At 50.9% G+C, this 14,881-nt stretch overlaps 1 protein-coding gene across 1 annotated transcript in view; it reads left to right on the plus strand.

The window, feature by feature from the left end:
- LOC126535771 (uncharacterized) overlaps window positions 1-14,881 on the plus strand; it is a 67,798-nt gene that overhangs the window by 11,693 nt on the left and 41,224 nt on the right. The window lies entirely within an intron of this gene.

The raw sequence follows: 14,881 nt of genomic DNA on the forward strand, positions 1-14,881 counted from the left end.
AAGGGGGAGATGCGTCAATGACCAGGCACGGGACCAAGAATTGTGTATAATAAACAAGGGTAATGAGCATTTGTGCACGCATTGCATGGCTGACTTGGCAGGCAGATGTCAGCACTACTGCGTGATATTAAGATAATTGGCTGGAGTAGGGATGCGTTAGCAAGATAACTTTTTGAGGCATATCACATAAAAGAGAGAGGCACGAGTTGCAGTAGTGATACGTCTGTTTTTCTGTTTGACAACGAGATGTAGCTGTTAAGATGCGTCACTGTATTTGCTCTAGACAACACTGAGGTACACATGCGCATTTGTTGATTCTCGCTTCTCTAGTGTAAGAATAAAATGAGTTGAAGTTCAGCACAAGACATATTGTTTCCTACTTGTCTTCCTAAGTCTTTATTTTCCTGTTGGCGCAACGATGTATTCATTAGATCTCAGCCAACTCGCCCAGCAACAAGTCCTACCAAAAAAAGAAAAAAAAACACACAACAACAAAAACAACGTTTCAGTGACAATGTCAAAAAAAAAAAGGGGGCGCTGATATACCCGTATTCAATTATTGGTTATTGTCTTACTGCTGTGTGTAACTATAAATACCTCGACATAAAATCACTGTGCACCTCCGGTGGAATGACCACATCGCTTGAAAAGAAAGCCACGAGGAACGTTGCGTACATCAGGATACACTAGTCAACACAAGAAATGTAAGATTATTGGCGCAGAACTGGTAGTTGGGCGAGTTGCTAAGTATTCATCGTGAAATTTATGGCACGCTAGAAATTTCACCGTGAAGATTATTGGATCATAGAAAATATAATCTTCTAGTCTTAGAATACGCCTTCATGGATTGGCATCCGTTCACTGGGAAAAATATTAATCAACTTGAGAGCCTACAGAAAAAATCTACTAGTTTTATTTGGCTTGCGTAATCGCCAGATTTCAGCCAGTGCTCTGCTTAGGACAGGGAACATGGGATCCTTAAAATTACGACGATATCGCGAAAGAATAAAATCTATGTATCTGCTCTATCTTGATAAGCTGGGCATGGAGTCTAGTGCATACACAGACAAAAAATTTGGGCAGCTCCGCACTAGTGGCGCAAAGACTGGGCAAACAGCGAAGGTGGCGGCCCCACCAATAGGTTATTCTTCGATCGGCTAAGTTTATGCGTGGTTATGATTGGAGACTCGGCCAACTCTTCTGCGTAGTCATGCTTCGAGACTCGGTCAAGTTTTCTGCGTTGTGTTGTCGTTAGCCCCCCAAAGGGACACTCGGTCATTAATGTATGTACCATGTTATTTTTCAGTAATTTCTTTTGTCGGCATCTCCCATGGATTTCCGACCTTGCCACTGAAAGTTCTTCCCGACTCGCAAGCATGGATCGTTTTGTTCGCGCGTCTGGTTGCACGCACGCTTTCGCTCGGTAACACGAGCACGCAACTCCGATTCTTCTGCAACTCGCTGACGTTTTGCCGTCGCTTCACGGGCGCGATGTTTGGGACTGGACCGAAGTCGTCACACCCGTTCTCGAGTAGCGGCGCGGCGGCTTTCGCCCCGCGCATCCTCTTATTCAGGAGTGACGCTCTTCTTCTGTCGCCCCATCCCTTCCTTCGTCGGAGACCCGCCTGTTTTGTCGGCGCGTCGGCGGAGCGGAGCTGCTTTTATACCCTCATGGTGACGTCACGGCTTAGATCCGCATCTGCGCATGCGCGACCTCCGTACGGCACGGCGAGGGAAAGCTACGGTGAAGCGGTGCGAGCACGCGCGATGACGTCATCGCCTGGTGAGGTTTTGCTGCGGACGTTCGCCGACCTAACCACTAGCTTAACTCTTCCCCTCCCGTGGGGAAAATATGTGTCTTTGTAGGTAACGCCAGATCTATTTTCTGAAAATATATACTGCAGTGAATATGTTATGTAATACGTAAACAAAAAGAAGAATGAATTCACTTTTCATGCATAAAAGCTTTATTAACGAGATAAAAGCCATAAAAAGGTATAAATTGCCAGCCTCGAGGTTGTGGGATACGATTGAAGAAAGTTTCTAAGGACACGCTTGTATCTACTAAGAAAAAATATGTAACAAAAATGATGATATACAAAATGGATTGCCGTCTAATAGGCGGTATCTATGAAAATCATTTTTTTTTATTAAACAGGGGCCCTATAACGTAACCCTATTCCAATATGTTTTTGTTCCAATCTCATGACGTTAAATTTACGCAACCGCCAACGCAAGCAACGCAACGCAAGCAACGCAAGTCACTTTTGTTTGCTTTCAAAACGAATACGATTGCCTACATTGAGCGGTTTTTGCTCTCTGATTGGCTGATAAGAGGCGATGAGCACGTGGAGTGGAAAGGGTTTGTATGGGGCCGGGCCAGCACACTGAAAAAAGATAACCGAACGAAGACGGAGGTGCCGGCGTCTGCGATTGGTCCGCTTTCCCTTACTTAGCTTGCCATGGCTTGTCTAATATCGCAGCGACATGTAACTGGCAATTACAAATTCCGCTAAAACCAACCCTCAGCAAAGAAGACTTCGCATAGCGATGTTATATGCTCGCCGAAAAGGTTGAGTAACATTATACGGCCACGCAAAATGTTTTGTTATACGCAAATAAACCCACGCTCTCCTCCGGCAGGTGCGAGTAGCCAGTGCGTGGGCGATCGGCGGCAGCCATCTTCTATTTCATTCGGAACGGGGCATTCTCCGGCTATTGAGAAAAAAATCCAGTTTATTTCGGCATATAAATGCATCTTTAACGCGCACACGTCACTTTGACGCAATGAGTTTTTGCGGTTGTGTGACGTCGAGTGACAGACAGGTGAAGTAGATGCAGCCTGAAACCTTTTGACCAATGGCGGAGGTTAATGGGAAAGAGGCGTCTAATCAGAAATAATTATTTTGCTATTGTTCGGGTGAATTATGCATAATCAGTGTGTACACGTCATGTCAGAATGGGAACAGTCCCGGTTTTCGTGACGTCGCATGACAGACAGGCGAAGTGGGGGTGGTCCAAAAATGTTTTTGACCAATCGTGGAGGGCTGATTGCTACAAGTGGAATAGAAAAGTTTGGAATAGCTTTACGTTTAGCGCCCCAGGTTTCTTCCTCTTTCCGCCTCATGGTTCCGCTGCACCCTGTTCTCCGCCTTCCTCCTCGAGTCTTTCATCCACGCTGCGCTCCACGTTCGCTTTCACCTTTCGCTGTGCTCGTTCACTCGGCTACGCTCGCCGCAGGAACGGGCGCCTAAGAGCTGCGCTCCAAAACGTATGCTGCAACTGATTTCCTTGAACGAGGCTGTTATATCGGAGATATGCGGAGCATTACGTGGGGCCATCGCGTAGCAGCGAAAACCAGAGTTTCAGGTGCACTAGAGTAACGTCGCTAAATTGTTCTGTTTAAGCACTACACGTACGCGCCAGCATGAAAAATAACCACGGTGTGGCAAAGCAGTACGGCTTCGCTGCGACACGGACACGCTACGCGATTAATTAGTACAAATTAGTAGGCTCCCATTTCAAATTGTGTAGTTATCGAAGCGATAGTATCTCAATATCAGCGTCTGAAGGAAAAAGACATTTCCGAGGCGAGCGCAGTGCTGGCCAGTTAAAATGCAGGATACTTCAACTATAGGGAAACATGCAAACCTGTTTTACACTCGTGCAAGAAGTGAGTTAACGTTAATATACGCATAAGTAGATTATTTTCTTGCGTAAGCGTACACAACAGCCATCTATAGGCGGTGATATGGAGGGAGCGGGAAGTAATAATTTACGATCAGGCCATGAACCACAATCCAAACGTACACAAGGTTTAAAATTGCGCGTTATTATTGTAAACAGATCCTACGGTTTCTTTTTTCTCATTTCTTGTTTCTACGGCAAGTGGCACGGCTAAGCGAAGTAGCAGTCACCTTGCGCATATCTGGAAGGTAATATGGCTTACAGAAGCTTTCGGAACGTAAAAGTAGCGAAAAGCTTCGCCACTGTAGCCAAGTCGCTCATACCAAAATACGAGTATAGGTTTCCCAATATGATCAAAGGCTCGGTTTCAGATTAGCTCACTCTCTAGACTGAAGATAGCGTGCAAACGAAAAAAAGCGCTCGATCGCCGCGCACTTACGCACATGCACAGCGGCAACAGCTGATAGAGCTGATCAGCTCGTTGCTGTAGGCACCGAACTGCGCAGGTGAACTTTCGGCAATCCTAGCGTCGCCGGCGTGATGTATCCGACATCGCGGGCCGTTGCCTCACATGCTCGGAACGCCGGACTATAAATCTGCGCTTTAAAAGTGAATCAAAATAGTAAAAACATGCCTGCACTTTTCTGACAACCCACCAATCCACGAGTATTTCGCATCCACGACCAATGGGTCCCCGAACACATCCGTACGGAATCTCGTACGGCTTCCCCCGTCACTCCGGAATCTTTGCACACACAGCGTGACCATCCACCTTTCGTATACCGACTAAAATGACGTTCTCTGCATCCACCACTCGCTTTCCTTCTACAAAACAGCGTAGACTGAAATCACACTGCAAGATAATAATCAAATACAGCGGAAGCGGGGACGCGGACACCTTTGTGCATCAGCCATGCTGCACAGTGCAGCCAGACGTCGCCGCACCCCGTGACGTTCATTTTATTGGCGGATGTGGATGCTGTGAGCAACTGTGTAATCATGTGAGCAACCGTGCTACGACATAACTTCTTGGCATTGACGTTGTCGATTTTTTCAACCTTGTTTTCCACCAATCACCTTATCTCGCGACGCATCCTCTAAAGTGGGCATGCGCCACGTTTTAAGCTTATGCACCTCTTCCACGGTGTGAGCAGGTTGGCTAAAAACAACACGCTCGTAATCGTTGGAGGCTTCAACGCCAAGGATCCTAGCTGGGGATACAAGACCACCGATAAAAAGGGTACGACAGTCAAGGAGGCGGCTGACAACATAAACTGCCAACGCTTAACGGACCCAGAGGTCCCCACCAGGGGCGCTATAACGTAAAACTATTCCAAACGTTTCTATTCCAATTCTGCTATCAGCCCTCCACGATTGGTCAAAAACTTTCTTCACCCCCACTTCACCTGTCTGTCACGCGACGTCACGAAAACCGCGATACCTCCCCATCTGATATGATGTGTACACACTGATTATGCACGATTTGACAGAAAAAAGAAAAACAGTTATTTCTTATTCGACCCCTTTTCGCCATTAGCCCTCGGCTATTGGTAAGAAGGTTTCGGGCTGCACCCACTTCACCTGCCTGTCACGCGACGTCACAAAACCGCAAGAACTCACCGCGTCAAAGTGACGTGTAAGCGATAAAGATGCATTATTATGCCGAACAAAACTGAATTTTCTTCGGAATAGCCGTAGGCTGCCCCGTTCCGAAAGGAATAGAAGATGGCTGCCGCCGATCGCTCAGACGCTGGCTACTCGCACCTGCCGGAGAGCATGAGTGTACTTGCGTAGAATAAAACTTCTTGAGTGGCTGTGTAACGTTTTCAAACACTTTCGGCACGTTTACCCCCTCATTCTGCCAACTCTTCTTTGCTGAGGGTCCGCTTTAGCGTCATTCTTGAGCTTCCGTTGCATGCCGCCGCTATTTTCGACCAGCCACCGCAAGCTAAGTAAGGGAAAGCCGACCAACCCTATTCGCCGGCACCACCCTCTTCATGTGGTTATCGACTTTCAGTGCAGTGGCTCGGCCCCATCGAATCCCTCTCCACTTGAGCGTTCTCCTCGCCTCTTGTCAGCCAATTAGATACGACAAACCGCTCAGTGTAGGCAATGTTATTCGTTTTTCAAGCAAACAAAAGTGACCTCCTATGAACGAGGAGAGCGTTTGATTGGTCTGTTCAGACAACCCTGCGGGTGACCGCCCGGTGCTTGCGTTGGCGGTTACGCAAATTTGACGCCAGGAGATTGGAATAGAAACATATTGGAATAGTTTTACGTTATAGGGCCCCAGGATGGGAAATAGCGTCCAGGAGGACACCAGCCCTGACCTCACCTTCGTAAGAAGAGCGAGACAGGCGGTCTGGGAAAATATGCTGGAAAGCCTGGGTAGTGATCATTACATTATCAAGGCGCAAATCGGAATGGCTCACGTACAGCGTCGGATAGGCACAGCAAAAATAACGGATTGGGATGCCTTTAGACAAGCCTGTGATGGACATCCGCTGGGCGCGATACTGTCAATCGAGGAATGGGGGAATATGCTGAAGGAAAGGCAAAGCGAGTACACCAAGGAGATTGACCGCACAGAGCAAATACCGGAGGTTGACTCTAGACTGCTTCGGCTATGGGAGGCAAGACAGAGCCTGACCAAAAGGTGGATGAGACAGAAGTTTAATAGGAAGCTAAAGCTGAAGATTGCGGAAATTACGCAAAAGACAGAAGAGTATGCGGAACAATTGGCGAGAGCAAATTGGCAGCAATTTAGCAATTCCTTAAGCGGAACCCTGAGTACCGCCCGAACGTGGAGCATACTCAAAGCACTCCTGGACCCGACTAAAACCAAGTCGGAGAACAACAAGGCCATACAGAGGCTGGTTCACCAGTTTCAGAGCTCAGAGTATGAGCTCATAGAAAGAGTAAGGCACAAGTGCTTCGGGGACGGTGACCCAGCAGCGTACACGGAGTGCTACAAGGGGAAAGAAAATTCTGGTCTGGACAGGCCTATAACCAAAGAAGAAGTATACGCAGCAATAAGAAATACCACTAGGAATACGGCTGCAGGCGCAGACAAGATAAAAAACGCGCTGATTCGCAACCTCAGTGATGGGCTGGTAGTCGAACTTACTGACTATCTCAACAAGCACTGGGCGGAGGAGACAGTACCCGAGGAGTGGAAGCATTCGGAGGTAGTGATAATTGCAAAACCTGGCAAAAAACTGCAAGTAGAAAATCTTAGACCAATCTCTCGCACGTCATGCTTAGGCAAGCTGTACGAGCGGGTGGTTACAATGAGGCTACAAAATTATATGGAGGACAACGAGCTGTACCCCCCCAGAATGTTTGGATTCCGCGCTAATTTATCGACGCAAGACGTGCTCCTCCAGCTCAAGGAGGAGGTGCTCAGCAACGTCCCACGAAACAGCGAACGCGTCATCATGGCACTGGACATTACAGGAGCCTTCGACAATGTCAGCCACGAAGCCATACTCACAGGAGTGGATAGACTGAACTGTGGCAGAAGGATTCATGGCTACGTCAAGGCCTTCCTCTCTAACCGGACAGCAACAATCGGTCAGGGAGCAGTCAGATCAGAGAAGTTTCGCACCCCAAACAAGGGAACTCCTCAGGGGTCGGTCATCTCCCCCATCCTCTTCAACGTCGCAATGATCGGGCTAACAAGACAACTCGAACAACTTGAAGGCATACGGCACGCCATTTACGCTGACGACATCACGGTATGGGTGAACCGGGGATCACTCAGAGAAAAAGAAGAGTGCCTGCAAAAAGCGGCCACCTGCGTAGAAACCTACGTTAGGGCTAGGAGCCTCACCTGCTCGAAGGAGAAGTGCGAGCTCCTAAGGGCGTGGCGAGGCAAACAAAATCGAACGGTCCCTACAAGCGATGAGCTCAGCCTCAACGTATATCTCGCGGGACAACGCATTCCGGAGAAGACCACCATTCGGATCCTGGGGATGTGGCTTCAGTCCAATCAACGGTGCAATCGTACTCTGACACTGCTGAAGACTGCCACCATGCAGGTAGCCCGTATGATCAACAGTGTATCTAGCAAGAGACACGGTATGAAGGAGAGCGACACACTTAGGCTAGTCACGAGCCTCGTGGTTAGCAGAGTGGTGTATAGCCTTCCCTACCACAAATGCATCAAGCAAGAAGAAGAACAAGCGGACGCCATACTGCGAAAGGCGTACAAAACTGCGCTTCACCTGCCGCAGCGCACATCGACCGAGAAACTGCTGGCCCAGGGACTGTACAATACCTTCAGTGAACTAAGAGAAGCACTACTATACTCTCAGGCACGGAGGTTGATGCAGACCCCCACGGGAAGGGTGCTCCTGCGAAGATATGGCGGCGGCAACATGATCCAAGAGATCGAACGTACCGAGGCCATTCCGGACAAGTATCGCAGTACACTGCGAGTCGCACCGATACCCAAGAATATGGACCGGAACCTGCACAAGGCGCGTAGAGAAGCAAGAGCGGAGTAAGTGCAGAGAACCTTGGCGAACAAGGACAACACAAGGTATAAGGACGCGGCAACGTTCGTCAAAGACGGAAGACACAACAGCAGAGCAGTGGCGTCGGTGGTTAATTCGGACCTCAAGGAGATCACCAGCGCATCACTACAGGACTGCACGGTAGTCGAGGCCGAAGAGGCAGCTGTGGCTCTGGCAGCACTGGAGGGCTATCGATCTGGCAGGTCCCTAACAATAATAACAGACTCTCAAGCAGCATGCCGTAATTATACAAACGGCAGAATCGGGCGCAGAGCACGCCACATACTCTGCTCATGCGACCCGGGAAACAAAGTTCAGCATACCATAATCTGGGTACCAGGGCACACTGGCATAACAGGGAACCAAGAGGCGGATAGGATAGCTAGAGGGCATACCAACCGGGCGTCCGACACATCCAGCCTTGAGGAACCCGAGTCAGTACCCATGGGCTACTCAGATATCCTAAATTATTATAAAGGGGTCAGACTGAAGTACCCACCCCCGGATAAGGATCTAAGCTGAGAGGATGCTGTTGCATGGCGACAACTGCAGACGGGTACTTTCCCGAATCTAAACCTTCTGAATAAAATTTTCCCTACACAATATGAGGCTAAGTGCCCATGGTGCGGAGAGAAACCAGATCTGTACCACATATCATGGGCCTGTCAAAATATTGAGTCCCCAACTATCTATAAAATTAAAAACTCGAGTGCGAACAGTGGGAGAGTATGCTTTCCAGCGTAAGCTTGAACGGCCAAAAGCGCCTAGTAGAGCGAGCTCGCGGGTTGGCCATACTCAGTGGAGCCTTGGACTAGGGCACCAACCCTGTGATTGCAGACAGAAGAATCCATCAGAAGATGGAAGAGGCCGTCTGAAGCCACGAAGATCTCTTTTCTAGAGCCCAATAAATGTTTTCCGATCCGATCCGATAAGCTTATGAGCATCATTGTCATGTTATCCTTCTTTGTGGTGCATACGCTATTCTCACGAATACGACAAAGAATAATTGCATGCAAACATACCACCATCTCTTCAGGAATTTTTTTTCTTCTTCCTATCACGTATGTGGCTCCTGCCCACTATGGGATATTGGCAAAGAAATAGATGGGTTATTCCAACTAAGGATGAATAAATTTCTGATATTTAAATTGGTTGCTATAATCTTCCGTCTACTACAGTATTGCTTCGTCGGTCCTTCGAAACTTATGCGCTGACGCTGCTGCTCTATGAGTCTGTATGGAGCGGAAAGCCTTGCACTAATTGCAGAACACTTTATTTCCGTGCAATACGTTTCATTTCGTGAACGCCGGTGACGCGCAAGCGAATGGGCGCTATGGCGCACACGACGCTATCGGTTCGCCTAGGCGCCTACACTGTTCGTATGGCAGATCGTATTCAAGATAGGGCTCGTGCTGCCGCACCATACGCAGCAGCCGCCAGACTAGAAGGCCCCATGGGAAACATTCGCTTACTATCTAAATTACTCAGCATGAGGTCGGCGCGCACAGGCAACGATGAGCACTGCAGACTCGATGACCGCGGACACTCGCTGTCGAAACGCTTGCGGGAGGAATCGCGGCAGCAGCAGCCGCCAGCGAAGTGATCTTCGTCGCAAAGTGAGCGGTGAGAACACAGCGCACGCAAAGCTGCGAGCCCTCAGCCCTTTTATAGCCTGCGCCCCCAAAGCAGATCGCTTTCAACGTAAAGCGCGCGCGTAACCGTACCCTAGGATAGTGACACGTGTACTTATCTTTATCGAGCGACCTTGTTGCGCCGCCTAACAAATGTTATCGCACAGCGCAGGGCGCGCCTGCATGTAAAAGAAGTTTCTGGAATGTTATCGATGGTTCCGTCCACTGTCTTTCACCGCAACTTGTGTAATCTGATTGCATGTATGCGTGACGCGAATAGTGTAGAACTTTGTGGAAGACACGCGGGTCCCAGCGGTTAAGCTGGAACATTCGACGACTGATCTATAAAAGCTGACGCGCTTGACCCGCTGATCAGATGTTCGACGATCGCCGACCGTGTTCGCCGCTATCTTTGTGCTATAAGGGTAGCCTGTTTTGTGGGCACAGGTTCGCCCAATAAAAGTTAGTTTTCACGTTCACAGTATTGCTACTGTGTTATTCAACGTCAGCACCACGTGACATCTGGTGGAGGTGTTTTACGTTCATGTACCGGACGCTCCCGACTAGCCGTAATCCAAGCCCGGACCGCAAAGACAACACCAGCGCCGTCCCGGAACATCGAGCAAGCCGCCGGCTACAGCAGCTGCCCCCGGAACATGGCATTCTACCAGAGACGACCAAGAAGATCGTCAGAGAAGTTCGTCCAGAGATGACCAAGAAGACAGCCCCAATGGCAGCCGGAGCAGCGCCAATAGTTCTGCAGCAGCCCAGGGAGCCACCGACGTTCCGCGGTTCCACATTTGAGGACCCGGAAAGCTGGCTGGAGACGTATGAGAGGGTCGCTACGTTTAACAGTTGGGACAGCGACGACAAGCTGCGGCATGTCTATTTCGCATTGGAAGACGCCGCCAGGACCTGGTTTCAGAAACCACCTTAACGACGTGGGACCTGTTCCAAAGCGTTTACAAGCGTCGTGCGAAAAGAGCGAGCCCAAGCACTACTAGAAACCAGAGTGCAGCTGCCAAACGAGACGATCGCGATGTTCACGGAGGAGATGGCCCGTCTTTTCCGGCACGCCGACCCGGAAATGTCGGAGGAGAAAAAAGTCCGCTTCCTGATGCGGGGCGTCAAGCAAGAATTTTTCGCCGGACTTATTCGTAACCCGCCAAAGATCGTAGCTGAGTTTTCTGCAGAGGCATCGACGATCGAGAAAACTCTGGAGATGCGCACCCGGCAATATAACCGCGAAGGGCTCACGCCGCAGTACGCCATCCAAGGACTGGGTTCCGACGACCTGCAAGAGACCATCAGGGCCATCGTGCGCGAAGAACTGCGCAAGGTCCTGCCTTCGTCGCCGCCTCAAGTGGCCTCGATCGCCGACATCGTGAAAGATGAGGTTCAGCGATAGCTTAGAGTTCTTGAGGTGCAACCTCAGTTACCACAGCCACAGCCAGGAGCGATGACCTACGCCGCCGTCGCACGCCGTCAAGGCCCCCTCAGCGACCGCGCCAGGGCCCTGTAACGCCGCAATTCCGTCGTCCGTCGCCGCCAGCACGCCCACCCGTCGCCCAGCGCACCTACGCGAGGTAGAGGGACATTTGGCGAGCCCCCGACCACCACCCGCTCTGCTATCACTGCGGAGAAGCCGGCCATGTGTATCGCCGATGCCCATACCGCGACTTGGGACTGAGAGGCTTCGCCGTCAACGCGCCGCGCCCACAGCTTGGAGAGCGCCCACGTGACATCGCTGACTACCTCGCCGCTACTCAATGGAGCCCTCGACGACCGTCTCGTTCGCCGTCACCAGGCCGCTACCTGTCGCCGCAGCGCCGACCATCCACCGTCCCAGCGCGGGGCCGCTCTGCGAGCCCATATCCGGAAAACTAAAAGCAGCAACCGGTGGAGGTGCGGTTGCTGTTCCTCGAACTGACGAAGATCCTCCGCCGCCGACGAAGACGATGAAGAAACCATCTCGACGACCTAATGACGACACGCCGCCGTCCCGACGAAGTCAGGAAGCCAAGACTACACCGACGAAAGACGACTTGACGACGCGACGTTCCAGCTTCAGTTCAACACGACGCAGCCGTGATCCGACGCCAAGACCCAACTGCAACGCCAGACAAAGAACCACCGACCTCGACGTGCTTCTCGACGGCCACGCAGTCCCTGCCTTAGTCGACACAGGGGCCGATTACTCCGTAATGAGTGGACACATCGCCGCCCAGTTGAAGAAGGTTAAGACTGCATAGGAGGACCCCCAAATTCGGACCGCTGGAGGACACCTCATTACGCCGACTGGAATCTGCACGGCAAGAATTACCATTCATGACCGGACTTACCCTGCCACCTTCGTTATCCTCCAACAGTGTTCACGAGACGTCATTCTTGGCATGGACTTCCGAACCAACACGTCTCAATCATCGACCTGAAGTCGAAATCAACAACGCTTTCGCAAGATCAAGCGATACTATCGGAGAGCTTCCGTTGTCACCACACCTTGAGTGTGCTGGAAGATCAAGTGAGGATCCCGCCGTGTTCCAGCATTGTTATTTCCGTCGGCACCGAAACACCCGCTGACGTAGAGGGCGTCATCGAGGGCGACCAGCATCTACTACTCGACCGTGAAATTTGCATCGCAAGAGGGATCGCTCGACTCCACGGAGGGAAAGTGGAAGTGATGCTAACCAACTTCAGCCAAGAGTTCAAGCACATCAACAAGGGCACGACGATCGCGTACATCGAGGACATTCTGGAAACCAGTAATGCGTTTGTTCTCTCGGATTCCGCCGCATCTACCCCGACGACCATGGTTCCCGAACCAGACTGCGACATTATTCCAAGTCTCCCAGTGATTGCTCATAAGTCTGCTCCGACGACACAAAGGCTGCTTTTCGACGTCATGGAGGATTCGACAAACACCAGTCGCCAAGCATCGCATAATCACCGAAGAGTGCGTTCGACCACTCCGCCAGAGCCCTTACCGAGTTTCGCCGCGAGAACAGGCAGCTATAAGAGAACAAGTCGACGAAATGTTGCGCGATGACCTCATCCAGCCGTCGAAAAGCCCGCGGGCATCCCCTGTTGTCCTGGTGAAGAAAAAGGACGGAACCCTGCGTTTCTGCGTCGATTATCGTCGTCTGAACAAGATAACGAAGAAGGATGTATACCCCCTACCACGGATAGACGACACATTGGATCGGCTCTGGAACGCTAAATACTTCTCGTCGATGGACCTCAAGTCTGGGTATCGGCCAATAGAAGTGGACGAAAGAGATCGCGAAAAGACCGCCTTCATCACTCCAGACGGCCTCTACCAGTTCAAGGTTATGCCAATTTGACTGTGCTCGGCGCCTGCAACGTTCCAGCGCGTGATGGACACGGTTTTAGCAGGATTGAAGTGGCAGACCTGTCTCGTTTACTTGGATGACGTCGTTGTCGTCGCCGGAAATTTCGACGATCACCTTAGGCGGCTTGCAACAATACTAGAGGCCATAACGTCATCAGGGCTCACTCTGAAGCCAGAAAAGTGCCGCTTCGCTTACGATGAGCTTCTGTTCCTAGGCCACGTCATCAGCAAGTCTGAAGTCCGCCCCGACCCGCAGAAGACAGCTGCCATCGCAATGTTCCCGCAGCCCATCGACAAGAAGGCAGTGCGCAGATTTCTTGGCATGTGTGCCTACTACAGGCGATTTGTCAAGGACTTTTCACGCATCGCTGAGCCGCTAACGCATCTAACCAAATCTGATGTCGAGTTCAAGTGGCAAACGCCGCAGGCCGACGCATTTCAAGAACTAAAACGAAGCATGCAGTCGCCGCCGGAACTTGCACATTTCGACGAAGACGCCGATACCGAAATCCACACTGACGCCAGTAGCCTATGTCTCGGTGCCGTTCTAGTCCAGAAGAAAGACAGCCATGAACGGGTCATATGTTATGCTAGCCGGTCGCTGTCAAAAGCGGAAGGCAATTATTCTAACACTGAAAAGGAATGCCTCGCCATCATTTGGGCAACAGCAAAATTCTGCCCTTACATATATGGCAGGCCATTCAAAGTCGTCACAGACCATCACGCTTTGTGTTGGCTAGCTAACTTAAAGGACCCTTAAGGACGGCTGGCGCGGTGGAGCCTCAGACTACAAGAATACGACATCACTGTAACCTACAAGTCCGGACAAAAACACTCAGATGCCGATTGCCTATCACGCGCCCCCATTGACCCGCCGCCGCAAGATGACGAGGATGACGACGCCTTCCTTGGAATAATAAGTGCGGAAGATTTCACTGAACAGCAACGAACAGACCCGGAGCTAAAAGGCCTCGTTGAGTATTTGGAAGGGCACACCGACGTTGTCCCTAGGGCCTTTAAGCGCGGATTATCTTCGTTCACGCTTCAAAACAACCTACTCGTGAAGAACTTCTCACCAGTCCGCGCCAACTACCTTCTTGTTGTTCCGTCGGCGCTGCGTCCAGAAGTACTGCACGCCCTACATGACGATCCGACCGCTGGGTACCTCGGTTTCTCCCGGACGCTATCGAGGATACAAGAAAGGTATTACTGGTGGCGCCTAACCGCCGATGTCACCCGTTACGTCAAGACATTCCGCGACTATCAGTGACGCAAGACACCACCGACAAGGCCAGCAGGATTACTACAGCCGATCAAGCCTCCTTACCGACCTTTTCAGCAGATCGGGATAGACTTGTTGGGACCGTTTCCGACATCAGCTTCCGGAAATAAGTGGATCGTCGTGGCGACAGACTATCTCACCCGCTTCGCTAGAAACTAAAGCTCTACCGAAAGGCAGCGCAGCCGAAGTGGCGAATTTTTTCGTCGAGAACATCCTGCTGCGACATGGTGCTCCAGAAGTCCTCATCACCGACAGAGGAACGGCTTTTACAGCACAGCTCACCCAAGCCATTCTGCAATACAGCCAGACAAGCCACAGGAGGACAACTGCCTACCACCCGCAGACGAACGGTCTCACGGAGCGCCTCAACAAGACCCTCGCCGACATGCTAGCAATGTACGTCGACGTCGAGCAC

This window comes from Dermacentor andersoni, chromosome 4 (assembly GCF_023375885.2).
Source record: "Dermacentor andersoni chromosome 4, qqDerAnde1_hic_scaffold, whole genome shotgun sequence".
NCBI lineage: Eukaryota > Metazoa > Arthropoda > Arachnida > Ixodida > Ixodidae > Dermacentor > Dermacentor andersoni.